The following is a 27,667-nucleotide window of genomic DNA, read 5'->3' on the forward strand; positions in this document are numbered from 1 at the left end:
TGTTTTAATTAAAAATAACTCCTACCATTTTTTCATTGTTTACTAATGATAGAGATATTAGCAGCTAACCAGAGGACTCCCTAGAATAGTCCTTGACATATACATCAATTCTTATCTGTATGTTAAAATAGAAACTGGGGATACAGTTGAGTGTTTGCCTAAGCAGGTATGAGGATCTGTGTTTGTTGGATCCCCAGCACTACAAAAACAAAACAACAAAAGGAGTACTAAGATTACATGTCTTTATTAGACAATCAATTTATACATATAATTGTATCCTTTTTTCTATGAGTTGTGTGAGAGTTGGGCACATACAGTAAAAACCAGGTTTACAACGGATAAACTCCATCAATTTTGTACAGTATATAATCTGCTATAATGCCACCTCTTAAAATGACCAAAACTCTTAGGGCAGAGTTTTAAGTCCAGAAACATCTTTCTTTTATTATAAGTTTTTGTATAAGTATCAAAAAATGCAGACTGTATATTGTTGGTATCAGATTTAAAATACTATGAGGTATGGTTTAGGTCTCCACTTGGTCCAATATGTTGCTCTTTAAGAGCAGTTTAAATGTACTAAGAATAGGGGAATAGGCATGATGAAACATTGAAAAGTAGAAGTATATAAGCCAATAACTGATAGTCTCTTCTTTTATACAACTAATAAAAGAATAACTGTGAAATTAGTTATGACTGCAGCATCATAAACTTATGAAAATAATGGAAGAAAATGTTCAGGAACTCTTGAGATGTGGCAATGTAATCAAATTTGCATACCAGAAATATTTTTATTTCTGTAGCCATTACTAGATTCCCTAGCAACATTTATAGTCAATTATCACTATACTAATTGGGAAAGATAATAATTCTCAGAATAATTGATTTGGATCTTGTTCTTAGTAATTTAAAATTTATTGGTTTAATCTCTACTGAAATTTCTTACAAATGTTAAAATGTCTTCCTGTTATCAGATCATAGCAGATAAATAGCTGATTTTATAAATACCTCAACACTATACAACTGGGATATGTAATAATGCAGGAAAATTTTTAAGTGATCTATTTGGGGAAATATTTATATATTTGGAAATCTCAGCTAATGGTTTAACTGAATCTTTGTCATGCAAACTAATAATAAAAGAAAATAAATAGCCTTAAATGAAATAGAAAGTCACTCTTCCTTTCCCATTTCCCCACCCTCCCTATTCATTTCAATATGGGATAAGCTTGAAAACTATTCTCAGCTTCATACTACCCCAGAATATTATATATTATTTCCTAGGGTAGCTTTAAGTCTTGTTCAAGGAACCCAATAAACAAGTAATGATAAATAGGTGGCTTTATGAAGAAATACACATGCTCTTTAATCATAGTCTCAGTTTTAAGAAAGAAGCCCTATTAATAAAGGATGCCGTTCAACCCAGAATTCTGGTACAGTTGCTTTGCTTTGCTGAAGGGGAAGAACCCCCAGGGACTATGAAAATGGCAAGAGAAACAGGGGAATTAGAGCAACACCCACCTCACTCAAGAAGTGGCTGTGGGATCAAGAGTCTGAACTGGACCTGAACATATTCAAAACACCAGGATTTTTCCAGCCCAGACCCTAATCCCTGGTACTGCCTGGAATAGACTTGGCTTCTGGGGGTGTGCTGCCCCCTAGGCCCCTTGGGTCTCTTTCGCTGGACTTTCACATCCTGGTGTAGTGCCACTTCGTCTTGAAAGGTAGGGGGCTTCCACTTCCTTTCTGTAAGCAAGGAAGATTGGGTACAAGGGAGGTAAAAGGACAAGAGGGGGAATCTGTGAGCAGGGGGAATCTTGGACAACTTAAAAAAGAAGGGATACAAAAGGCTAAATTTTAAAAACTGATTAATATATAAAGTTGTATAATGAAGGCCTACCTTCATTGTCATTTGGTATTTACATTCTTCAAGAATTGAAGAGTCTATTTTAGGGATTGGGCTTTTTGACAAACTGAACTCCTAATGCTGCTCTTAGCTGAAAAACAAGTTTGGTACCACTGATTTTGAAGGTCCTCTTTCTAGGCAATGAATATTATAAAAAAAACAGTTTGGCACTGCTCTTTATGTTTTCTATCCCAAAAGTCAGACTAAGCAATCTGCCCACATAAAGTTTTAGCCCCCTTATTTTAGAATGAGAAGTACTTAGGAAGAGGCCTTCGAAGAAAATCAGTTGGAAAGAAAATCTCCTTATCTTCCCTCTATCAGAATAACCATTAACTCTATAGAAGCAGGCAGTGACACCTACTTAATTTCAATTTTCCCATTCATGAAAACAAAAGAAAAATGTAATCACTACTTTGCAACTTTGATTCTATTACTAATTTACCCAGAAATCCTTCCCTAAAAGTTTCTTCCCCCCACTTAAAATTCTCTTTCCTCTCCATATTCTTTGGGAGAAAAAGGGCAAAGTCTAATGTCATATATAATGGGGTAGGCTTTGGTCAAGAAAATTATAGCTTATTACTACCTACAAGAAAACTTTTCACACAAAATTGGTAATGTACCTAGGAATTACCACTTACTCTGATCCAGCAGCCATATCTGAATAGGATGTATCTGGTGTAGTTACTCCCAGAGGGACTGCAATGCTCATGACGTCCAACACAGCAGAGAATGGAAATCACGGGGTCCAATTAATGGAGACTGACCACTCTGAGAGTGGGGGTGAGCTGTACAGCCTCAGCCAACATGATATGGACATGAGGAATCCTGTCACAAACAAGGAAAATAGCTAGCAACAAGATAATACTTTAAATTTATTTGAAATCTGAGAGTAGTTTTCTGTACTTCTAAATAATAAATTCTATGATCACTACACATATCATTAATTTTCCACAAAATACAATAGCTATACATTATTCTTACTTTCAGTCAAAGGAAAAGTAATGACTTGCCAGCTCACTAAAACCCCTATTAATCTAGGCCTATCCAATAAATTTAAAGACTGAGGATTAGAAATACTCTAAACTTCTCAACAATTCTTTGGCCAAGGCCACAGATAAACCAAGTCCTACTAGCAGTCATAAATGTTATTTCTCCCAAATTAAATCTGGTAGAAGAAATTAACTTGCTACTTGTATTTGACTGCTTATAATTGTTTCTTATTAGCTTTTTTCACTTTTTCTTTCAAGCAATCTTTTAAAAACTTTATTTCTGAGCAAAGCTGCAGTGATCTTAACAACTGTGTATATGTACTAATATATATTGTCAGATGTAAATAAAAACATAGACCTTCAGAGACTATGAATTTGTATGCACAGAATATGGAAATCTCTGTTCACTTCTGTCAAAAACTTAAAACTGCTTTTAAAACTAGTGTGTGTGAGCCTCTTTCTGGATATAAAACACAATACTGGAACTAAACTATGTGGAATAACTTCATGATGAAGTATATTATAGAGAATTTTGTGAAAAAAGGCAATTAAGTACACCTTGACTTGGTGATCTTATACTAAGGATTTTGGAAATTCAATTAATTATACTAAGGATTTTGGAAAAAAACATACTCAAAACTGCTAATTTGGAAAAGAGACCCAAAAACTGCTGAAGAATTAAAAAGCAGAAGTAAATTTAGAGAAAAAAAGAAAACTTACATGCTTAATAATTGTACATCTTTTTAAAAAAGAGTGAAATAAAAAGTATTTTATGTAAGAGGGAAGAAGTGTGAATGTCAAAAATTCAGGTTTATAATTATTTTTTTTTTCCAAAAAGAGACTAAAAAAAAATTATGACTGACAAACTTTTGAGGGGGCATCAGAATTTGAATTCAGGGATTTGTGCTTGTTAGGCAGGTGCTCTACTGCTTGAATCATACGCTTAGTTATTTTTCCAAGGCTGTCCTGGACAACTGTTCTCTTATTTACACTTACTATGCAGCTAGGATTATAGGCATGAGCCAATGAGCCTAATCTATGAAATATTCTGAATTATGATAAGAGTAGAAAAGTCAAACAATTTTTAATACTAAAAAACTTAATGGAATGAAAAGTGTATCATACTGATTGAAAGATTAATGAAAATTTTAAACAGCTGTTGTTTTGAGATGTTCAAGTGTGCCTTTGATACATAAAGCTTAATATGAATAAGAAAACTAATTATGAATGGCAAACTAAAAGATTTTTAAGATCATATAAAGTTAATATTTATGAATCATTAGCTTGCTGAATATCTATAAACAACTTAGTGTCTATGGTGCCCATACTTTGAATGAGCTGTATCAACGAATGTAGGATTCTCATACCTGTTCCTACCCATCTGGAGGTAACATAGCTAGACTGAGGACTAAAATGCAAAGCCATCAACATTTTTTGTTGTTGTTGGTCATGGAGCTTCAACGCTGGGCCTGGGCACTGTCCCTGAGCTCTTCAGCTCAAGACAAGCACTGTACACTGTACCACTTGAGCCACAGTGTCACTTTTGGTTTTTCTGGTGGTTCACTGGAGATTAAGAGTCTCATGGGCTTTCCTGCCAGGGCTAGCTTCAAAGTATGACCTGGGCTGGTTTTGAACTGCAATCCTCAGATCTCTCTCTACTGAGTAGCTAGGATTACAGATGTGAGCCACTGGCGGCCTGGCTCCTATCTACATTTTTAAATGTAGAAGCTTAAATATAATTTGATAGCTAATTTATTTCTCCGACAGTAACTTTTTAAAAGAACAAGCAAATTATTTCTGTATTTCTTAAAATTCAAACTGAAGGGCTAGGCATAATGCCACATTGCCTATAATCCCAGTACTTAAAATACTGAGGCAGGAGGATCTCTGCTTGAGACCAACTGAACTACAAAATGAAATCCAGTCTCAGGAATGAAGAGATATACAAACCTAGCTGTTTTGCACAAGTTCATAAATAATCCTAAAGAAACATTAGGAAAAACTCATGAGATAGAGTAGAGGCAACAGCATTCTGCATTCTCAAATTTGCCAACACAGCAATCTAAAGCCTCCTTTCTATTGCCTAACTCAAACAAACACAGAAAAGTTAAGAATTTCTCTTTGATAAATTCTTCCATATCCATTTTATCTAGTTTCGGATAATCCTGCCACTCTTCTGATAAGTCAATTCAGTCATACTATTCTTAATAATGCTTTCATAATGACAGGGTTTCTTTTGTCTTTTTGTTTTGTTTTGTATGTTGGTCCTGGGCTTGAACTCTGGGTCTAGGTATGGTCTCTGAGCTTCTGTACTCAGGCTAGGGCTATATCCCTCTTAAACCACAGCTCCACTTCCGGCTTTTTATGGTTAATTAGAGATAAGAGTCTCATGGATTTTCCTGTCAGGGCTGGCTTCAAAGTATGATCCTCAGATACTAGCCCCCTGAGTGGCTAGGATTATAGGCATTAGCCCAGGTTTCTTAATTCTGATAATAAATTCAAACTTTTCATACATAATTGAGAATAGGTGCTTTCCCAAATAATTGTGCAAAATATAGCCATTCCAACATTAACTGAACAACTTTTAACAAATAAACTATATGCAATTTATTTTAATGTTCTATTTTATAAAACAGGGCAATACCTACTATAGTTTATCAAAGTCAGGATTTATAGCAGTTATCACTTGAGTCATAGTTTTAGAGATGTGTTCTGGAAAAGAATGTAATTTCAAGAAACATTTGTTATCTATCTCAAACTACCAGAATATAAACACTCTGGGGACAGGGCTATTTTTCTGTTTTATTCTTGTCTGGTTTGGTACTGTAGCCAGTACCAAACTTCTTAAAAATTAAAAGATGGTATAAGAAAGAACTGCTAAGTGAATTGTGATCACAATTATAGCAATATGATTTCAGCATCCATTAAAATGTAAAAAATAAAATGTTAAAAGGATTTGGGTCAGTCACCTTTACATAGACCTCTGAATATGAAGTGCCCCAAAGTTATGTCAGTAGCTCTGAAGACCTAGAAAAAGTTGAGACATAAATTAGTACAGTAAGAAATAACATATAATGGAATTATACTTTATCTTATTTCTGAATTATATTTATTACATTGTTTGGTTGACTACTTTATTCTCCACTTAATTCTACAATTTTAATCCTTAATACAGATTTACAAGTTCCATTTTCTATAAAGGGTGAGGAGGAAAATTACTTTTAAGAAGGGTAAATACTCATATTGGCTAATGCCTCTCTTTTTAAATAAAAATAACCTCCCATTTCTCCAGGGGTCCTTTTGTTTCCTTTGTTTATCCCTTTTTTTTGGGGGGGGGGAAGGATACTGGTTTTTTTTCAACCTTTATCTTCTAGGAAGGTCTTCTTTTTTTTTTTTTTTGGTCCGATAGTGGGGCCTGAACTCTGGGCCTGGGCACTGTCCCTCAGCTCTTCAGCTTAAGGCTAGCGCTCTACCACTTGAGCCACAGTGCCACTGCCGGCCTTTTTTCTTTTTGCTTATGTGGTGCTGAGGAATCAAACCCAGGGCCTCAGGCATGCAAGGCAGGCGCTCTACCACTGAGCCACCTTCCCAGGCCCCTAGGAAGGTCTTCTTAACTGAATCTCTTTAGAATTTTTTTTGGTGCCAGTCCTGGGGTTTGAACTCAAGGCTAAGGGGCTGTCCAGGACCTCTATTTGCTCAAGGCTAATGCTCTACCACTTTGAGCTACAGTACCACGCCTGGCTTTTTAGTAGTTATCTGGAGATAAGGGTCTCCTGGACTTTCCCGCTCAGGTCTGCTTCGAAGCATGATCCTTAGATCTCAGCCTCCTGAGTAGCTAAAATTACAGGTGTGAGTACTTTTTTTTTTTAATGAAGCAAACATCACATTTTGTTTTTAAGCAGACAAGGTCTTACCCAACATTTATGACTGAAAAGGGAGCTTTAATTAATTTTGTATTATCTAAAAATGAAAATAGGTAATCAAGAACTTTTCTTGGAGGAAAATGATTAGCATGCCTTAAGTTTTTAGTGTTTTCTCCAAAATGTCAAGTCTAACATCAGACAGAATGATATACTAATGCTTCAAATATCATTTGGAACTCAAGTTAGCAAACATAAATGGACATTAAGATTCATTTTGATGTTTTATGGAATTTCTTAAAAAGTGCAAAATGAGCTGGGCGCTGGTGGCTCATGCCTGTAACCCTAGCTACTTAGGAGGCTGAGATCTAAGGATCACGGTTCAAAGCTAGCACTGGCAGGAAAGTCTGAGTCTCTTATCTCCAATTAACCACCTTCTGAAAAGTGGGGCTGTGGCTCAAATGGTAGAGCACTCACCTTGAGCTGAAGAGCTCAGGGACAACACCCAAGCCCAGAGTTCAAGTCCCACGACTGACACAGACACAGACACACACACACACAGACACAGACACACACACACAGACACAGACACACACACACAGACACAGACACACACGGAAGAAAGGAAGAAAAAAGAGTCCAAAATAAGGTAGTCTTAGAAAAATTATATCCAAACACACACACACACACACACACACACGAGTCCAAAATAAGGTAGTCTTAGAAAAATTATATCCAAACACACACACACACACACACACACACACGGAAGAAAGGAAGAAAAAAGAGTCCAAAATAAGGTAGTCTTAGAAAAATTATATCCAAACACACACACACACACACACACACACACACACACACACACACACACACGGAAGAAAGGAAGAAAAAAGAGTCCAAAATAAGGTAGTCTTAGAAAAATTATATCCAAAGTTTTACATATGTATGTGTGTATGTATGTATGTTGGTCGTAGGTCCTGAAATCTGGGCCTGGGCGCTGTCCCTCAGCATTTCAGCTCAAAGCTAATGCTCTACCACTTAAGCCATAGCACCACTTCTGGCCTTTTCTGCTTATGTGGTGCTGAGAAATCAAACCTAGGGCCTCATGCACGCAATGCATGCACTCTACCACTGAGCCACCTTCCCAGCCACAAGTTTTACTTTTTTAAGGTATAAAGGTCACAGTAAAGGAAAAAAATAAAGGAAGCAATAGCAGAATCCTTTAGGAACAGTAAATAAAGAGAAAGGACTGGAAGAAAAAAGAAGCATGAGTTTATATAGAAGGGGGAAAATGAAAGCACCAGAATTTCACTTTCTTTTTAATGATTTAATGATCAAGAGGATATCAATAATTCCTAGATTCATAAACAAGAATCAGCCTAAAAGTGAGTACTTAATTTTTTTTTTTTTAGTTTCTAGGGGAAAGTGTATCAAATGGTATATGTCTTTTCTTTTTATTTTATTTTATTTTTTGGGGGGGCCTGAACTCTGGGCCTGGGCGCTGTCCCTCAGATCTTCAGCTCAAGGCTAGCACTCTACCACTTGAGCCACAGCGCCACTTCCGGCTTTTTCTTTTTGCTTATGTGGTGCTGAGGAATCGAACCCAGGGCCTCATGCATGCAAGGCAAGCGCTCTACCACTGAGCCATCTTCCCAGTCCAAGAATCTCTTATCATTATGACAGTATCTTTTCTATATGAGTTGTTGAAAGCCTGAAACTACAGTCCATCTAGTCACTCTAAGAACAACTCCAACTGAAATTTCAGAAGAAGTTGCGTCAGACAGGTGAGCCGGAAGCAGGTGGGAGATAACAGTCTAGTAAATGGCCAATCCCAGAAAAGAATTTCAGAACAAGTCTGCTTCAGTAATCCTGTGAAGAGGACTGGCAGGAAGAGGAGTGCCGCTTCAGAAAGAGAACAAGCTTCATATGCTTCACACAGTCTTTGTACTGAGGCTGTGGACCTTGGCACTTCTCCCAGAAATGATGCAATCCTGATGAACAAGATCTGCTGCCAGAAAAACAATTGTTAACAGCCTAAGCAGACAGCAACTCAGCCAAGACACAATCTCTGATCAACTCTCTATAAACTACCACAATGTCAAATCTTCAATTTTAGTCTCTAATGAAACCTAAGTGAATATGTATCTACATATATATTCACATCTTCCCCTGCGGCCCCCCCGCCCCCGCTTTTCTTAATTGGAGATAAGGTCTTGCTATGTAACCCATGCTGGCCTTAAACTGGAGATCTGCCTGCTTCAGCTTCCCAAGTGCTTGAATTAGTCTGTACCACAAAGTTAAGGTTTTTGTATTTTAAATTAGTACTCATTTTCCTCACTGTCAGTAAAGCTTTTGGGAGGTAGTGGTTTCTCTGAAGAAACTACATGAAATTTAGCACTCAATTATGAGATATCACAGTAAAGACAAACACATTAATTCAAGGTGAAAGGTATATTTTGTATTCCTGAAACTATGCCATGCAATAGAAAAAAAATGAGAAAAATCTATTACATATTCTTGCTTAGGAAGATTGAGTAGTCTCACCTCAAAAGGTTATTTACAATGCCCATTTTTCTTGCAGCAATAATATTACTATAGTATTGAGACCTCATCTGAGCATCAATCATTATTTCCATCTTAACAGCCATAACTTAGAATTTAACTTGAAAAGATCACCACAATTTTAATAATCCTCTCTAGAACCCTTGTATCCTACATCCATTTTCTTTCTTAGTTTTAGTATTTTTTTCTTATATCTAAGGTTTTTGGTATGAAGTTTTTCTACATTCTATAAAATTCACTAAACTCTAGCCAGAAACCACAAATAACCAAAATTTCCTTTCAAAGCAACAATACTTAAACTAGGATACACTACAGATACAAGCATCTGCAATATATTCTAAAATCAATATATTTACCCTAATCCTGTATTTCTTTTCTTTTTTCTCTGTTGATTGTAGGGCTTAAATTCAGGGCCAGAGTGCCGTCCCTGAGCTTTTGTGCTCAAGGCTAATGGCCTACACCACCTAAGTAACAGTTCTACTTTTTGGTGGCTAACTGGAGATAACAGTCCATGGACTTTCCTGCCAAGGCTGGCTTTGAACCATAATCCTAGGATCTCAGCTTCCTGAGTAACTAAAATTACAGGTGAGAGCCACTGGTGCCCAGTGAAAAGTAGAGATGGAGAAAGAATATTAGGATTTTTTTTGGGGGGGGAGGGAGCAGGGGAGGTAGTACTCAAGTTTGAACTTAGGACCTTGAACTTTATAGACAAGCACTCTTACTACTAGAGCCATACCCCAGGCCTTTTTCCTTTTTCACAATGCTAAAACTCTTTGCTTCTGACTGATACCCTCCTAAGTTTCTGTTCTTTGAGGTAAGCTTTGGCCTTGAAGGGAGATCCTTCTTTTTCTGCCATAAGTACCTAGGAGTACTAGGGTGAATGAGCCATCATTCCTGACTAGCATTGTTTTCTTTTCTTTTTTAGATTAATGTCAATTTTTATTCTCGACTTACTTTAAAAAATCATAGAAAAGTTCAAAATGCAACCAATGGCTGTACTGTACCCCATAACAAGTGTGCTGGAAAACTAATGTTGTAGTAGTTTCGCTATATGTTTACATTTCATGTAAAAACCTCAAATATCAAATATCTGCAGCTGCAGTGAAACATACAAATTTCATCTTGGAAGAAAGAAAAGAATGGGATAAAAATGTAGGGCTTAGTATATAATTTTATAAATGAAGAAACTACTACAAAAAGGTTAACTTCAACTGTAGGACTACAGGTGCAGCATGCATCAGGCCTTAGAGTTCACCAGAACTAAAGGAGATGGAAAAGATTAACCCATTAAAAATACAACTGGGCCTTGGTAGCCCATGTCTGTAATCCTAGCTACTGTGGAGGTTGAGATCTAAGGATTGTCGTTCAAAGATAGCCCAGGCAAGAAAGTCTGTAAGACTCTTATTAACCACCAACAGTCCAAAGTAGAACTGTGGTTCAAGTGGCAAAATGCTAGCATTGAGCATAAAAAGTTCAGGAACAGGCCCAGGAGTAGCACACACAGTTATTAACTGGTGCTATGGTAAAGTTTCTGAGTGTTTGGGGATATTTACTATGTAGGTTTGCCTATTTCCTTCATCTATCATTCATTCAATAACGATATGAACTACTATGAATATAAAAACTATGTTAAGTGTTATTCAAGATCCTTCTTTCATTCAAGGTATGAGGGTAGGCAATTTCCACTCTTTAGCTTTGCCTATGTGCCAAGTACTGCATTTTTACAACTATGAAGAAAAAAATCCTGAAATATGACACTTAAAAATTAAGTCAGATTTGGAAGGAAAAGAAACATACACCCTACAAAACCAAAAACAAGATCTTAACCTATTCCATAGTTGCTGAAAATAATCTGTTACATAAACAATTTCCCTTACTTGTTTGGCAGTACTGAGAGCTTTGTGAAACGTTACCACTTTAACCAGGTTCTTAGACAAGAAAATGGCTTTGTTATTCCAAAGAGAAGGTCATGTGTTTTTGCCCAAGCTGGCCAGGACCACAATCTTATTTATGTTTCTTGTGTAGCAGAGTGAACAAATGCATAATACCACACCCAGCTATAGGCTGCAATGTTTTCTTTTTGTTTTTGGCCTAAGCTTGCCTTGAACTGTGATTCTGATGGGATTAAAGGCCACAGCCACTGTACTCAATCTCTAGAAACAATTTCCTTGATAAATTTCTTAAGCTGTTTAGACAAACCATATCACTGATCTCCATGAAACATTTTAAGAATAAAGGTAAATGGACAGGAAGATGCCTCAAAGGGGGGGGGGGAGAGAAGAACCTAAACATATATGTTCTGTGATTCCTGACAGAGATCTTATTCAGAATTCTTTTTTTTTTAAATTCAGAATTCTTATTCTGAAGGAATGACACTTAAAACTTGTCAACTCCCCCATTGTTAGTTGCTGTTATCAACATATACTCCTAAATTCCTTGTTACAAAAATGTGCAAACATTACAAGCACATAAAAATAGAAATGAAATTTTTTAATGATCCTCCCAAAAGATAAAAATGATATCCAACTGATTTGATAACATGTAGTTTTTTAAAATTTTTGTTTATCTTTGTATTTGTATGAACAAATCTACTTCTCTCTCTTCCATGGTGTCTTAGTATTCTGTTTTATGGATTTACTATTTAAATCAATCCTCCACAAGTGGATGCTTAGACTGTTGCTAATTTTTTTCCCCTTTGTTTTGGATGGTCAGGGTGCTTGAATTCAGGGCCTGGACACTGTCCCTGAGCTTTTCAATCAAGGCTAGTGCTCTACTACTTTGAGCTACATCATTATTTCTGTTTTTAGTGGTTAATTGGAGATGTGTCGTGCACATTTTCTTGCTTAGGGTGGCTTTGAACCACGATCCTCAGATCTCTATGGAGCTAGGATTATGGGGGTGGAACCAACTGCACCCAGCCATTTATTGGTTGTTGGTTGAGGGTCTTAACTATGGGCCTGGGTGCTGTTTCTGAGCTTTTCTGCTCAAGGCTGCTGCTCAACACTCTACCACTTTGAGCCACAGCTCTACTGATAATTTTTAATACACAGTGCTGCACTGAAAGCTCATGTACTTAACCTACTTTTCTTTTATGCATATGCACACACACATGATTTCCTTGGGACAAATTTCTCTAAGGGGAATTGCTAGAATGGTATGAATAAGTTTACTAATGATTATATAAAGCACCCTCCAGAAAGTTAAAACCATTTTACATTTCCACAAACAATTGAGGATTTTTGTTTGAAAAAGAAAAAATAAATTTGATACTGAGTCTCATTAGGTAGCCATGTGGTCCTAGCTCAACCCTCCTAAGTGCTGGGATTATAAATGTTAACACCCAAGCCCAAAAACATGTAACAAGGCTAAATTCCTACAATGTTTTAAATAATCTCGATTCTAACTTTACTTATATGTTATTTTTCTATAAATTTTCCTGTATTTAAAAGATAATCCACTAATGAAAACAACCTGTGAAGTCTTAGAAACACTTGATTCATTTTTAATACTATCACTATTTGGAATTTCTACTGTTCTCTAAATTTACAATAACTAGATAACTCAGTTGCTTTTCCCCAAGTTTGTGCAGATATCTTCATATTGGGACTACATGAAACAGTATATTTCATAACTAAAGTATTTTCTTATTGCTGTCCCTTGAGATAACTATTTTTTCTTTTAGTAACAAAACAAAAACAAGTTACAACAACAAAATCCAACAAATTATGCTAGACATCTGTAATCTAGCTGGCATTGGTAGAATTCTGACTGAAAATGCAAGTAAAGGAGAAGAGCTAAGCCCTTCTTTCTCAAAGATTATCAAAACTGTCCTAGAAGTTTTGACTTAGGATATAAAATATGAGGCTTCATTTTAATCACCTCTGGGAAAACAATAACCCCAAAAACAGTAAAAGGAGGTCAATTTATGCTGACTTATTCAAAGAGCCAAAACCTTGACTGAGCTTCTATCTAGGTACAATTTCATTTGGTTTACTTCATTATGCTCAAATACCCCTATGATATAATACACTCTAATCAAAGGAGATGTGGGTGTGTACTCTCCTTTTCTGTTATGCTGACACTAGTTCCTGGCTGAAAGCCTGGATAGAGAGCTATTCCTTTCATCTGAAATGTTTCAGACTTTTATTTAAGCTTTGTTTTGTTTGACATAGGGTCAAACTGTGTAGCCCAGGCGGCTTGAACTTGTGATCCTGCCTCAGTCTTTCCAGTGTGGGATTTCAGGTATGTACACACCATGCTAAGCCAGAATCTTAGCAAGGCACTCATAAATACTACTAACCTCCTTATGATTTTAAAGTTGTATTATAATAAGGGGTAACATTATTACCTGACTTACATAACTGAAACCCTTCTGTATATTACCTTTATAATAAAATTTTTTAAAAGAAAAAGGAAAAAAGTTGCATTATAGCAATGAATGGTTTCCCTCTGAACTCTCAATCCTCTCATCTATTCTACATTATTCTATAATGTTAACCCCCCTAGAACATAACTTTGATATTCACCCATTCTTAATTAGAAATCTACAATGATTGCTTTAATATTTACTGTGTAGTTCAAACTCCTCTGCCTAAACAGGGAAAAACCTTTATTAGCTATTAACCTGTATCCTCTTTTAAAATTCTGTCTACATTATCTACCCTATCGGATATTGTTTTTTTATAATGGAAAAATATTATTATGAGGCCTCGGAAGGTGGCACAGTGGTAGAGTGCTTGCCTGGCATGCATGAGGCCCTGAATTAATTCCTTAGCACCACAGAAAAAGCAGAAAAAGCTGGAAGTGGCGCTGTGGCTCAAGTAGTAAGAGTGCTAGCCTGGAGCTGAAGAGCTGAGGGACAGCGCCCAGGCCCAGAGTTCAGGCCCCAGGACGGGCAAATAAATAAAATAAAAACTATTATGAGAAAGTTTAAATAAATATAAAATTAGAGGAAATTCTGTAGTGAACTCCATGTTCTTTACCTGGCTTTAACCAACAATTAATTCATAGATAATATTTAATCTCCCCTTCCCAGGATTACCTTAGAGCAAATTCATACCTGAGTATAACTTTCCTGTCCCTTATTTAATATAACAGTTGGTAGTAAGAATATGTAAAAGGACCTGCTTATCATACTGATAGATGGCTAGTGGGTAGAGAATCAAAGGTCATCATTCTTTTGTAAAAGTTCACATGGATAAAGAGCTTATGCAATTCATTAACTCCTAGATTTGCTGAGTAATGTTTAGGTTTGATAATTACACAGCTGTAGTTACATAAAAATGTCTCAATCATTCAAAGTTCTTAAGAATTACGGCAAGGTCAGCACTGGTGGTTCATGCCTGTAATCCTAGCTGTGCAGGATTACAGTTTGAGGATTACAGTTTGAAGCCAGCTTGAGCAGGAAGTCTCTGTCTGTTTTACCTCCAATTAACTACCAAAAAGCTTTTCAAGATATAACTTTTCTGAACCATCTGCCTTCCTCAATCTTCCTAAATTTAGTCTTTACAAAATTCTTTAAAATACTAAAATTTATTTAAAGATCATTATAAGAAGAGGTGATATTGGTCAAGATGCATTGTACTCATAATATGACATGGAATTGTATTATCTTTACATAACTACTTAATAAAATATAAAAAGAAATTATTTAGATAGGCCACTTCATTTTTTTCTGTTGATAGAAAATACATTATGAGCCGGGTGCTACTGTCTCACACCTGTAATCCTAGCTACTCTGGAGGCTGAGATCTGAAGACTGCAGTTCAAAGCCAGCCTGGGCAGGAAAGACCGTGAGACTCCTATCTCTCCTCTCTCCAATAAACCACTAGAAAACCAGAAGTGGCACTGTGGCTCAAGTGGTAGAGCACTTGCCTTGAGCTGAAGAGCTGAGGGACAGCGCCCAATCCCAGATTTCAAGCCTCATGACCGACAAAAAAAAAGAGAAAAGAAAAGAAAATACATTATGAGAAAAAAAGGGAAAGGAACTCAGAGGGCAAGTAGTACTAACAGGGAGGGATGAAACATCTGATTATGTTCATTACTACTGTAGTATTCCATGAGAATCCACAGCAAAGTCTTTGAGCATTTACATTTTTTAAATAATTTAAAACTGTATGAAAAATTTCAAATAGAACAAATCTAAAATTGTATGGAGAATTTCATTTATTCACCTAATTTCAACAAATATCAAAGTCCAATCTTATTTCAATTATTATCATCATGTCACTCTAAATCCCAGATAAATTACCATTTCTCTCTCTTCTTTTTTGGTTGGTCACAGGGCTTGAACCCAGGACCTGGGCTCTGTCCCTAAACTTTTTTAGTTCAAGGCTAACACTCTACCACTTTGAGTCACAGTGCCACTTTCCAGTTTTCTGGTGGTTAACTGGAGATAAGAATTTCATAGGCTTTCCTGTACAGGCTGGCTTTGAACCATAATCCTCAGATTTCAGTCTCCTGAGTAGCTAGGATTATAAGCGTGAGCCACTGGCGCCTGCCTAAATTGTCACTTCTGAAGCAATCATTTCTAATCTTAGCCTTTTTTTTTTTTTGGCAGAGGAGAGAGAGAGGAAATCTAGTCCACTATTTGTCCTTTCCTACAACTCTGATTCCCATATTTAAAACAGTATCATTCAATCAAAATATATTCTTAGCATTCTTCAATCTCAAAAATCTGAAACTATTAAAAATAATAAAATACTGGGTTTAGGAGATGGCAGGCGGTAGAGTACTTGTCTAACAAGTACAAAGCCTTGAATTTAATCCCCAGTGCCCCCTGCAAAAGTCCATAAAAAACAACCCCCCCATGAATCATGAGCAACTTGTCTCTCATCTTCATCTGAAGGCACCTTAACAGGTAGATGTTATTCACATAACAGACATGGTGCTCAAAACTATTCTAAATTTCTAATGTTTGAAAACTGAAAGTTTTGTTTCTTTAAAACTTTTATTAATTTTTAAAATATTATTACACTTATATATTAAGTAGTAGAATATTATTAAGAGGCCTCTTAGCATATGGTGGGGCATGCCTGTAATCATAGCATTTGGGGGGGGGCAGAAGGATGAAGAACTGGGTAACAGCTTGAGCTCAAACTAGGGCCTAAGGCTATAGAACACAGTGATAGAGCACTTGCCTTCAACCAAAAAAAGCTAGGATCTAAAATGTTCCATGCTCTAAGAGTTCAACCCCCATACTCCCACACATATACACGTTTCCACATCTCAAATTTCAGCTAGGTACTCCTTTGTTAATAATTAGTTCTTTTCATATAACCAATGAAGTAATGAAATTCAGGTGCTATTTATAGCACCTGTCCTAAGATTTACATGGAGTTTAAAGTACTGATCAAATACCCCTAACAACACTAACTTCCAATTTTGGAAGCTAACGTTTAGGGGATGCTTATTTTTTTTTAATCAACCACTATTTTTTAATCACTTTAAATGCATTAGCTTCTGTAACACACAAAACAATTTTATTTTTTTTTAAAGCATTATTGTAGTAGGCCAAAGACTTAAATTTGAAATTCCAAAGAATTGCAATTTCTTACCATTTGACACGTTCTAACTTACTATTTTAAGCCCACATACATTATTAGAATGTGACATATTGTTGAAATTTATTATAATTTTAAGTTGCCACAATTAGCAAGAATACAACTGATTTAAGTTTTAAGATTTTAAGTGATTTAACTTTAAAACTTACAAAAGATGCCATCTTTTCTAAATAACGTCTAAGTTTCAGGTAAACCGTTCAGGGAATGTTAATTGACCAATGCTCTTACAAGTAGCATCAGTGTCCCAAATATGCAGGAAAACAAGAGAGACATGATTTAGCATTTCCAGATAGATAAGAAAGGATGTTTCTTATTTCACACTGAACATACTAAATCAAGAGCCACTGGCATTAGGCAATAATTTTTGTTTAAAAAAAAACCCACAAAAACAAACAAAACAGCATCTTTAGTCTTTAACCACTGGAAGGTCTGGAAACAAGGACCAATAGAAGACTAATAGCATCCAGACTCTGGTCTGTAAAGACTATTAAGAAAGCCGGGCGCTGGTGGCTCACGCCTGTAATCCTAGCTACTCAAGAGGCTGAGATCTGAGCATCACGGTTCAAAGCCAGCCCGGGCAGAAAAGACCGTGAGACTCCTATCTCCAATAAACCACCAGAAAACCGGAAGTGGCGCTGTAGCTCAAGTGGTAGAGCGCTCGCCTTGAGCTGAAGAGCTGAGGGACAGCGCCCAGGCCCAGAGTTCAAGCCCCACAACCGACCAAAAAAAAAAAAAAAACCAGCATATTTTTATATATAACTATAGTATATAAGATCTCTAAATTTTAGTCTCCTCTGAAAATGAACATTGACTTCATCAACTTGCCCTATTATTCTATTACTAAGTTATGCATTTGAGGTTTGCTATAAATACTCTTCTAGAAATATATTTTAAAAGGAACTTCAGATTTTAGAATTGCTCCTATATTTCCTTTAGCTCTCCTTTTTTTTTTCCATTCTAACATTTTTCAGGCTGTGGCCACAAGAGTATATTTTACTTTCATGGCTATAGTAGACTGTACCACAAAAATTGAGAAAAGAAAATGTTATGTATTCATACAGCAATCTAGTGCTATATTCAGCATGAAACTGATCTCACTGGCTCAATGCTCTTTTGACTGTTCTGTTTTAGAAGGTTTAGGGCTGTAGGTGTAGCTCAATGGTAGAGTGCTTGCCTAACACGAGTAAAGCAATAAGGTTCGACACTCAGAACTGCTACCTACCAAAGTAGCATCTTTATTAAATCCCAAATGTTATCATAAATACATGTGTGTAGGTATGTTCTGGGGCCTGAACTCCCTTCTAGGCCTGTGCTCTCTCATTCCACTTTTTTTTTTTTGCTACCACTTGATCCACACCTCCACTTCTGGCTTTTTGCTGATTAGCTGGAGATAAGAGTCTTTCAGGTTTGTTTGACTGGGACGGTTTTGGACCTCTATTCAAAGACCTCAGCCTCCTGAATAACTAGGATTGTAGGCATGAGGCACCAATGGACACTCCACATTTAGTTTTAAAATAACCATAACTGTGGCTATTCCCTTTCTGGTTTCTCAAAACAAACCAACTCGTGACAACTCACATGAGGCAAAATATAACTATATTCAGAGGTGGTCTAATTGCCAACAGGTCCTTCCAAAGTAAAACTTAATATTTCAATTTTAAGAATGTCCAACAGTTGATTATTAACTGAAGATCAATCACCTTCACAGAAGCTATAAAAGTCCATAAAAGTACAAACTGTATGTGTTGAGGCATGCTCAGAGGTTAGTAGCAGAAAACAGAAAATTTCAATATGGGCCAAAGATCATAACAGGATAGGGAGAAAAATGGACATGAAGAGGAACTCAACAACAATCCCCCTCATAAAAATAATGAACCTCTCTGATCTGTACTGACCGTAACATATCAACATTATTGAATATACTAACAAGATACCAGCTCTTAATCAGATCACAGTATCTAAGAATTATGAAATAATCATCTTACTGTATTCAGCAGTGTACATACCTCATTAGATTACTGGGTTTTGAGTTTTCACATCAGTGGGGAGGGGGAAAATCAATGTCAGAAGTCAACAACAACAACAACAAAAAGATAAAAATTACAATTCTTGTTTTGAGGGTAGTGTTGGATTAAGTTTAAAGAACATAAATTACACAGCTTGAAGAACTCAGAGGCACACAGTATATATACCAAACAGCTAATTAATTTCATTTTCATTAAGGTAAAGAGGCCAACATATACAAAGTTTTTCAATTTTTTGAGTCTTATTTTAGTCATAAACCCAAGTTAATAATTTACAATACAAACTGCAAATACCAAATAGAAGGTATTTCGTCTTTCTTCAAGCTAGTAACAGTGGGGTCTGGTGGAATAATGACATGTGTGAGCAGGTAATGAAAATTAAATATGCTTAAAAAAGGCTTAGAATATGAAATAGTTTATCAAGAAAGTAAAGGCCACCAAAGTTATAAAATCTTTCTCTACTGCTACAGACTTTTAAGAACAGGCCAAATGAGCTTTATATTTAAACACATATACACAAATCTATAACTTCACTGTAATAAAAATCACAGTAGACCATTTATTTTTTCCCCCTTTGTCCTAGGTTCCCCCCTGCCCCTGCCCCCGGGAAGAGGCATAGAAAGATAATAGCAGGAAATAAGGTAGAGCAGCTGCACAGGCAAGATGAAGTACAGTATTTATGTTTTACCTCTATTCTATCCTACTGCTGGGCAGGTAGTATTGAAAATAAATTTAGTTGTTTGGGGAGTCATAAGTTATCAAAACCTTTGGGATCAAGATGTGGCCTTCTTCTCCTTGCCAAGAATTTTTAGGGCCTCTAGCAGGATTTGGCTATCAGAGCAACAGAAGCCCTCTATGGTTTAGAGATGTCTAGCTATTTGGGAAGGATAACAAGAATGTTACCCTAATGCTGGCAATAATTATAGGAACAGAGACTGACACGTGAACCAGATTTCTTCTTAGTCCTACAAATCTATGCAAATGATACATGTGAACTTTAGCAATATATAATTTAGCTTACTAAATTTCATATTAATGCTGTAGCTATTTTATTGACGAAACTTTTATTCTCTCTCTCTCTATATATATATTTTTTTCGGTGGGGCTTGGGCTTGGGCCTGGGTGCTGTCCCTCAGCTCTTCAGCTCAAGGCATGTGCTGTATCACTTGAGCAGCTTCCAGTTTTCTGGGGGTTTATTGGAGATAAGAGTCACATGGACTATTTTTTTGCGGGGGCTGGCTTTGAACCAAGATCCTCAGGTTTCAGTGTTCTGAGTAGCTAGGATTACAGGCGTGAGCCACAGGCACCCGGCCTATATTATATATTATACATAACATTAAGTGTTAACACTTGATGTTAAGTTGGTAACCCTTATCCTTTATAAAAGGTAATGACACATAACCTGGATAAGGCTTAATGGTACAATGTATATATTAAAGGTAGTGTTTTGGCTATTTGTTTAACTTAAAACAATGTCCTCTTTGTTAAGTCATAAACAGAAATTAGTATTCCAGTTTCATTTTTTTTCATATCAGAGGGAAATTCAAGGCTGGTTTAACACCATTGTAATGGATCTCATTCAATCAACAGATGCGCTCTTGGAAACTGAGTTCAAGCTAATTAAGTCTAAAACTCAAAATCCTTAAAATATAGAAAGCATATAAGCAGATATGCTTTTCTTATAAAAAATATGCTTCTTATGAAAGAAAAACCCCTTTGCAGCCTAATGTCTATCTAATTTGTGAATTCAACTGTTTACTTAATAAGTAGCATGTTTGACATTTTAAAAGTTGCTGAAATATGATTTATTGTTAACATTTTAATGAAAACTTCCACAGCAACCTGGAATTTAGAAATATTTCATGATTTTGCTTTAGAGGATTAGATAACTGACAGAGCAGCTTCAACTCCATTAACTTTCTGGGGGCACCACACAAGCACACCAGAGTTGAGCTTAAACTAAAAAGTGGCGGGAGAGAGCACTCTCTAGGGACTATCAGGTTTCCTAGGAAGTAGGGCTGAGCTTGAAACAGTCAAGTAGCCTTTCTTCAGTAGGCTACCTGACAGTGGCCTCATATATAAATGTAGGATGGTGTTCTCTTACTAAAATCTGAGATGATGAGACTATTTTACAAAAGAAAACATTATTATATATATTTTGGCTGAATCTCAACCCAAGTACATATTATTTATTGAAATAGGACTTTTATTCAGATAGAATATGAATCTTTATTTCTTATTAGATTTGTCAAATGCTCTTGACCTAGTCTACTCAGGTGACTTGCATTTAGGAGGGTGTGTGTAGGGTATGGGACATATTTTAACCAAAACAGGCTTTATTTAAAAATTGTTCTTTAGAAGAGGACGGGCTCCTACCAGGTATTGTGGAGTATATGAAATCTGGAGTTTGCAGTATGTACTTGGCATAAATTCTACTCAAATGGGAATGAAACATGATTTTTAAAATTGTATGCCAAGTGAATAGTCTCCCAAGAACCTCCTTCCTCCCCAGCCTTTCCTACCTCCCTGCCCCTCCCCCACTAACACTGCCTCCCTGCTGTGCAAAGAGCCCTTTGTCCTGCCCGGCACTTATCTAGCTGTTTGGCCATATTGACAGGCCTACTGGAGGCATAATAAGGGAGTCAGTCTGACATAAGCAGCTGGCAATTTGAAACAAAAATCTTCCTTTTCTCCTCACACCAAATCCTGCTGCAGAGGTCTCTGGCTCCTCCCATGCTTCCAGCTATTTCTCAGAGCAGCAAGGAATTAATCAGTTTCTCTTTTTAGGTAGTACATATAAAAAAAACTTGATTACTTAGATATAAAACAATTATGTATAAATTCCTTTAACTGTTCCTTCTTTGTGATTCACAATATAGACCAAAAGGTATTCCTAGCTCTGGGAGTGTGTATATATAGCATGATGAAGAAAATGATTATTACTTCAATTTGCCATTAAAACTCTAGCAATTCTCAGACTACTAGGAAGACAAGGGCACAGAGAGAAATGAAGCTACAGACACACATCAAACAAAACTGGACAGCAAATTCTAAAATTCCAAAAAGCAAAAAATTCATTTTTTTCTGTCTTCCTATCAAAGATACTTAAAGTAAGGTATTCCCTAGGCGCACAGCAAAGAAAATAAATATGATGGAAAAAGTGAGTGAGGCAGGATGGGATTAGAAAATTTTTTGCTCAATAAGAGCACAATAAAGTAGGCTGAGACTTAGCCTTCATTGTTCCTTTATTTTGCTTCACAGATCCCTTCAGTAAGTGTTAAGATTTTGAACACATTTTATCAGAATAAGAATTTTCTAGTGATACTTTCTAACAGGACCACTCCTCAAAGTTACTGGAAACTCTTTAACCAATTTGTAACATACAATAGGAAACATTTCAAGAGGCTAAGTAGTTTAACAACATATGTATAGATGAGTGAAAGTCTTTACCATGAATGAATTTTAACCACTTGAAAAATCAACCATAAAGTGAAAGGTTAAAATGCCATTTTACCAAGTATTTTGGAATTTCTGGTAGCAAGGAACAGTGCAACATAGTATCAACCTCATTCATAGGTACATCACATTGCTTTTCTTAGGAGTGCCTCTGAAGTGATACTTGATTTAAATAATGTCTACTAGTTGTATTATTAGATATATATCATACTAACCATCTTTCAAGAATTTAAGTTTTACTTCTATTTTAAATCATTTCTGTCTGAAAAACTTTGATATACAAAACCCACCGCTAGGCTTTTTAATTTCAAATTAAAGTGATAAATTACTAGTGTTCTACCAAGTTATATTTTATTCTACTCACCATCCAGTTTAAACTGTGAACTAGTATTTCATTATGAAGTTATTTCAATATAAAGGATAAAGTAGTGGTTATCTGTAAGGCTGGGGTTGTGGCTCAATGAGAGAGAGCATTCATCTAGTTTGCAAGGGCCGGGGTTGGATCTCAAGACTATCAAAAAAGTGGGTTATCTGCTCATTTTCATTTTTACTGTATGACTTTCCCATCCAAAGGCAAAAATTAAATAGCCATTCTTCTCAAAATAGCCAGGATAATTTCAAAAAGTATTGAAAGTCCCTGGACACAAAATAATATCAAAAGATGTAACAAATTCAAATAACTAGTTCAATTTATAAAAAGGGCCTCAATGATTCTTTAGAAAATGACTATCTTGAGAATACAACTGTTAAAAAAAATAGGAAAACTATTTTGCAATGTAATTTCTATATTTCATAGTAATCTCAACAAAAATGTGTATTGTAAACTATCAGAATACCCATCAGAATGAAAGTATATTATCTTACATTAACTCATATATGTAATAATAATAAAAACTAGAACCAACTTAAAATATTATCCATTAAGGGTTGTATCTTATAGGTCTGCTTTTATCACTGGGAAAACAGTATGCTTACATTTGTGAAAGACAAAACGCTTTCCATTCTTTTTTTGGTTCCTTGCCACAAATTACTAGTCATCCTACAAATTATAGATGCTTGTAGGATCTAAGAAAAAATGTATGCAAAGTTGAAAAAAAAAGTTCGGAAGGAAAAAGGGTAGATGTTTCATCCACAATGTCCTAGGGGAAAAATTAGACCATGGGCATATGTGTGGCTTGTACTGCCTCTAATGGTGGTGGTACATGGGTGGTGGTTCTCTTTCAAGTACTTCCATGTTTGATGGACTATGCAGCTTAAGAAATCATGCTACCATTTAGCGATTGTAGGGCAGGGGAGACCACAATCCAATGAGACTCAGGTTGCCTAGACTCAATCTAGTTCTGAAAATTCTGTCTGGGTTGCCCTGTTATTTCAGATGAATTATAGCCAAAGATACATCTTTGTGACCAGGAGACTACACAGAATACATATAAAAAAAACCAAACTTCTATTAAAGTAAATATGACCTAATATAGAAGGATACACAGTATCAAAAAATAAAAAGGGACTCAACGATTTTTTAGAGCTAGAGAAAAACATGCCAGTTTGTGTAAAGGAGGAGGGGGGAGTGGAATCCTCTTCATCTGTTCTCAGAAAAATTTTATTCTTTCTTTAGTTTTAAATTGAATCAAAAATAACTTTTAGTTCTATCAAAAAAAAACCCTCACAAAAACCAGATATAAAAAACAAAACTCTACCACCCCCCCTCGTCTTTGATTCAATTTCTAATACTGATATCCATAACTTGATAGAAGGCTATGAATTGGTAATTCTCTCTCCACCAATAAAAGGCAAACTAGTTCAGCAGTGAAAATTCTCAGGTTTCTTAGTCCTGAAGCAGCCATTGCCTCTAAGTGCAGCTCCCTGCAGCCAACAACATTAATGGACGCTGCACTGCTGTCCTTCCCTGGAGACGGCAGCCAGCACTACTCAAGCTTCTCACGTAGCAACCAGAGCTCCAGAGCCAGCAGCTGCTGCTGCCTTGTTATACTCACCCCTATGATCCAACACAGGAACAACCTTCTCTTTACCCAACCCCCACTCCTTACACTATTTTTTTTTTTTTAAATACCAGTGCTCCATGCTAGCAGAGTTGGAATAATGCTTTTAGAAAGAAACAATCCTAAGGTCACCCTTTTAAATTTGGATCTTTTTACTAGAAAAAGCCGTTTACTAGGTTTCAGATACTCATTTTAATGAAACCAGCAATTTCAGAGTAAAGATTAGCTGTAGTGTTTAGAAGGTACTAGCTGGTCAAATTTAAATTTGTAGCCAGGGACAAGAGCTTTGTGTCATGTCCTACTAAAGGACATAATTCATTTTTCTACACATAATGACAGACCAAATAAAGCGTAAAGACTCCAATCTCATAACAGGCCAGCATTTTTGGCTACAGAAGAGAACTAATGATCCTCCTGAGAAAACTGGAAGAAACCCAATAAATTTTTTCCCCTGTGTCCTCCAAAAGGCCCAGAAACCTCTGATTATGTGAGTATTCTCTGCTTTAGTTTTAGCTCAGATTCCACACATTTAAAATTGCCTTACAACTTTGTTCTCAGTCAGTTTATTAATATACTAATATAAAATTAGCAACCAAAGATACTTTTTTCCCTAAATTTGTGGCACACATTCTCCTGCAACTCATAACACTCAACTCATCTGTATCTTCCTTTCAAATCAAAAGTACGGCTATGTAAGATATGCCCTAGGAAGAAATGTAAATATGACCTTGGTCACAAATATGCCACATAAAAACAACTTAAACGAAGGATGAAGGAAAACAGCAAGGGAACCTGGGGATTCTTTCAGTACTATGAGCATAGGGAAAATTGGAGAAATAAACTCAGGTACAGACAAAGCCCAGTGTAATCCAGAGCTCTGGGCAAGAAAGGAGTTACTGGTGAACACATTGCACAAGTAACATGAGAAAGCAGAAAATGCAGGTCATACACGCACCCCTGACCCAGACCAGCAGAGCTGGCTGCAGCATCAGTATCCATGCAGGAGAAAAGACCGCTTATTCCCAAAGAGTGAGGCAGGCTAAGGAACTCTATAGAATAAATTAGCATAAAAGGGGCTTTCCCAGCAGTTAAAACTTTCCCTCTCTTGCGATTCACCTCCTCAAACCAGGGCTTTTTCTCACCACTGTCCACTTCATATCAGGGCTTGCAGGCAGAAGGATAGGGAATTCATAAAAGCTATTTTTTTTTCCTTTAAAGACGTTCTCAAAATATCGCTCTCCACGCCCAAGGCAGGGAAAACGATCAAATCTGGCTCAATTCCAGGCTGGAACCCAACAAATTCAACAGGGATATCTCAAGATACTTGGGCAAACGCCACGGGGAGCTCAAGAATGTGAGACTGGGGGTGGTGAAGTATCTTTAGTGTGGGAAAAGCAGCAGCCACATGAGCTGGGAACCCAAGAACGAGAGGGAAGTCGTTCACAAGATTAAGAAGGGAGATCTGGAGACCCTCAGAGCGATCAGAGTTGTCACAAGGCAGCAAGAACGGGGGTGGGGAACTGAGAACAGAAGAAAAAATAAAGTATGCCCGTGTATTTTGAGAGCAGGGCACCCAGAGGCCTAACCTCGAGTAAAAGGTAAACGTGGAGTAGGCAGTTCCCAGGAAAGGGGTGAAGAGGCGTGGGGGGAGGGGGAGCGTCCTGACCCAGGAAAGACGTGAAAAGGGTAGTGGGGTCGATTGGATTACACAAGGAGCCTTTCTCCCTGGCACAGAGGGGTGCGACGGTGTGGAGGGGCTGGAAAGGGGCAGCATCCTCCAGCTCTGAGCCTGGGGAGGGCCAGGCCCGCGTCCCTCGGAGAGCAGGCGCAGGGAGACCAGAGGAGGTGACCCTTCCTCCCTCGAGGCCCGGGCGTGAGGGTCGGGGTCTCTCTTCTGTCGGACCCTTACCTTGTCCCAGGCGCTGCCGGGGCCTGGGCCCGGGCTGCGGCGCACGGCACTCCCGGGAGGCAGCAAGACTCGAGTTAGGCCCAACGCGGCGCCACGGCGTTTCCTGGCCGGGAATGGCCTGTACCCGTGAGGTGGGGGTGGGGGGCAGAAAGGCGGAGCGAGCCAAAGGCGGGGAGGGGGAAGGGCTAGGGAAGGAGGGGGGCCGGCACTACTGTGTTGGCGGACTGGCGGGACTGGGGCTGCGTGAGTCTCTGAGCGCAGGCGGGCGGCGGCCGCCCCTCCCCCGGCGGCGGCGGCGGCAGCGGCGGCGGCAGCTCACTCAGCCCGCTGCCCGAGCGGAAACGCCACTGACCGCACGGGGATTCCCAACGCCGGCGCCAGGGGCACCCGGGACACGCCTCCTCCTGCTGCACCATTGGCCCCTCCGCCCACTGCCCCGCACCCATTGGCCAGCTCGCCGCCAATCAGCGGAAGCCGCCGGGGCCGCCTAGAGAAGAGGCTGTGCTCTGGGGCTCCAGCTCCTCAGAGAGCTTCGGCTAGGTAGGGGAGCGGGACTCTGGTGGGAGGGAGGTCCGATGGGCTGGAGGGTGGGTTTGGGTGGCTGAGGTGGACGGGCCGTGGGTGGCGGATTCGCTTTCGGTCGTCTTCGGAATGTCGGGGCATTCCGCTTGCAATGCTGGAAGGGTATGTTGGGAACCGGCGAGAGTGCGGCCCGCCCTGCGGCAACCGGAGGGGGAGGGAGAAGGGAGCGGAAAGGGCTTCAAACCGGACGGAGCCATTGCTCCCGCAGTGGGAGGGGCGCTTCCGGCTCATCTCTCATCGCTGATTGGTTGCTTTTCCTCCCGCCGTGTGTGAAAACACAAATGGCGCGCTTTGGTTGGCGTAGAGTTCCTGTCAGTTACAGCCCCGGGAGTGCGCAGCCGCCGGGCTCCACTTGCATGGCCCCTTGGGTGGGGCGGGTAGGTAGGTGGGGTGAGGGGGAACTGGACAAGCGGGCGCGGCCAGCCGCCCGCGGGGAGGGGGAGGGAGGGGAGGGTCAGTGAAAGTGGCTCTCGCGCGGACGCCCTCCCGCCCTTCCCTTCCCTTCGGGGACGTCGGTTTACCCGCCGCCTGCTCGGCTTCGGCTTCTGATTGGCTCCTGAGGCCCGGAGAGCGGATCTTTGCTATTGGCTCGAATCCCAAACGAGCGAATCCACTGCGCGGGCCGGCGGGCGGCGGGGAGGCGGTCGTTACTACGGCCCTCCCCGAGGCCCAGCGCCGCAGTGTCTGGCCTCGCGCCCCTGCGCAACGTGGCAGGAAGCGCGCGCTGGAGGCGGAGGAGGTTGCCGGCCTGGGCTTCTGGGTAGTGGCTGCCATGGCTCCGCCCCGGGCCCCCGCCGTTTAAGGGGCAAGACCAGCCCGA

General features: G+C 38.5%; 1 long non-coding RNA gene across 1 annotated transcript; it reads right to left on the minus strand.

Annotated features, from left to right (window-relative positions):
* Window positions 1–271: 271 nt before the first annotated feature.
* On the minus strand, window positions 272–26,530 carry LOC105981367. The gene is made up of 4 exons (XR_001174817.1): window positions 26,266–26,530; window positions 5,862–5,919; window positions 2,542–2,728; window positions 272–1,743 (listed from the first exon to the last, which is right to left on the minus strand). It is a non-coding gene; the product is annotated as an uncharacterized LOC105981367 (long non-coding RNA).
* Window positions 26,531–27,667: the final 1,137 nt, after the last annotated feature.

Source organism: Dipodomys ordii, unplaced genomic scaffold (genome assembly GCF_000151885.1).
Source record: "Dipodomys ordii isolate 6190 unplaced genomic scaffold, Dord_2.0 Scaffold12, whole genome shotgun sequence".
Taxonomy (NCBI): Eukaryota; Metazoa; Chordata; class Mammalia; order Rodentia; family Heteromyidae; genus Dipodomys; species Dipodomys ordii.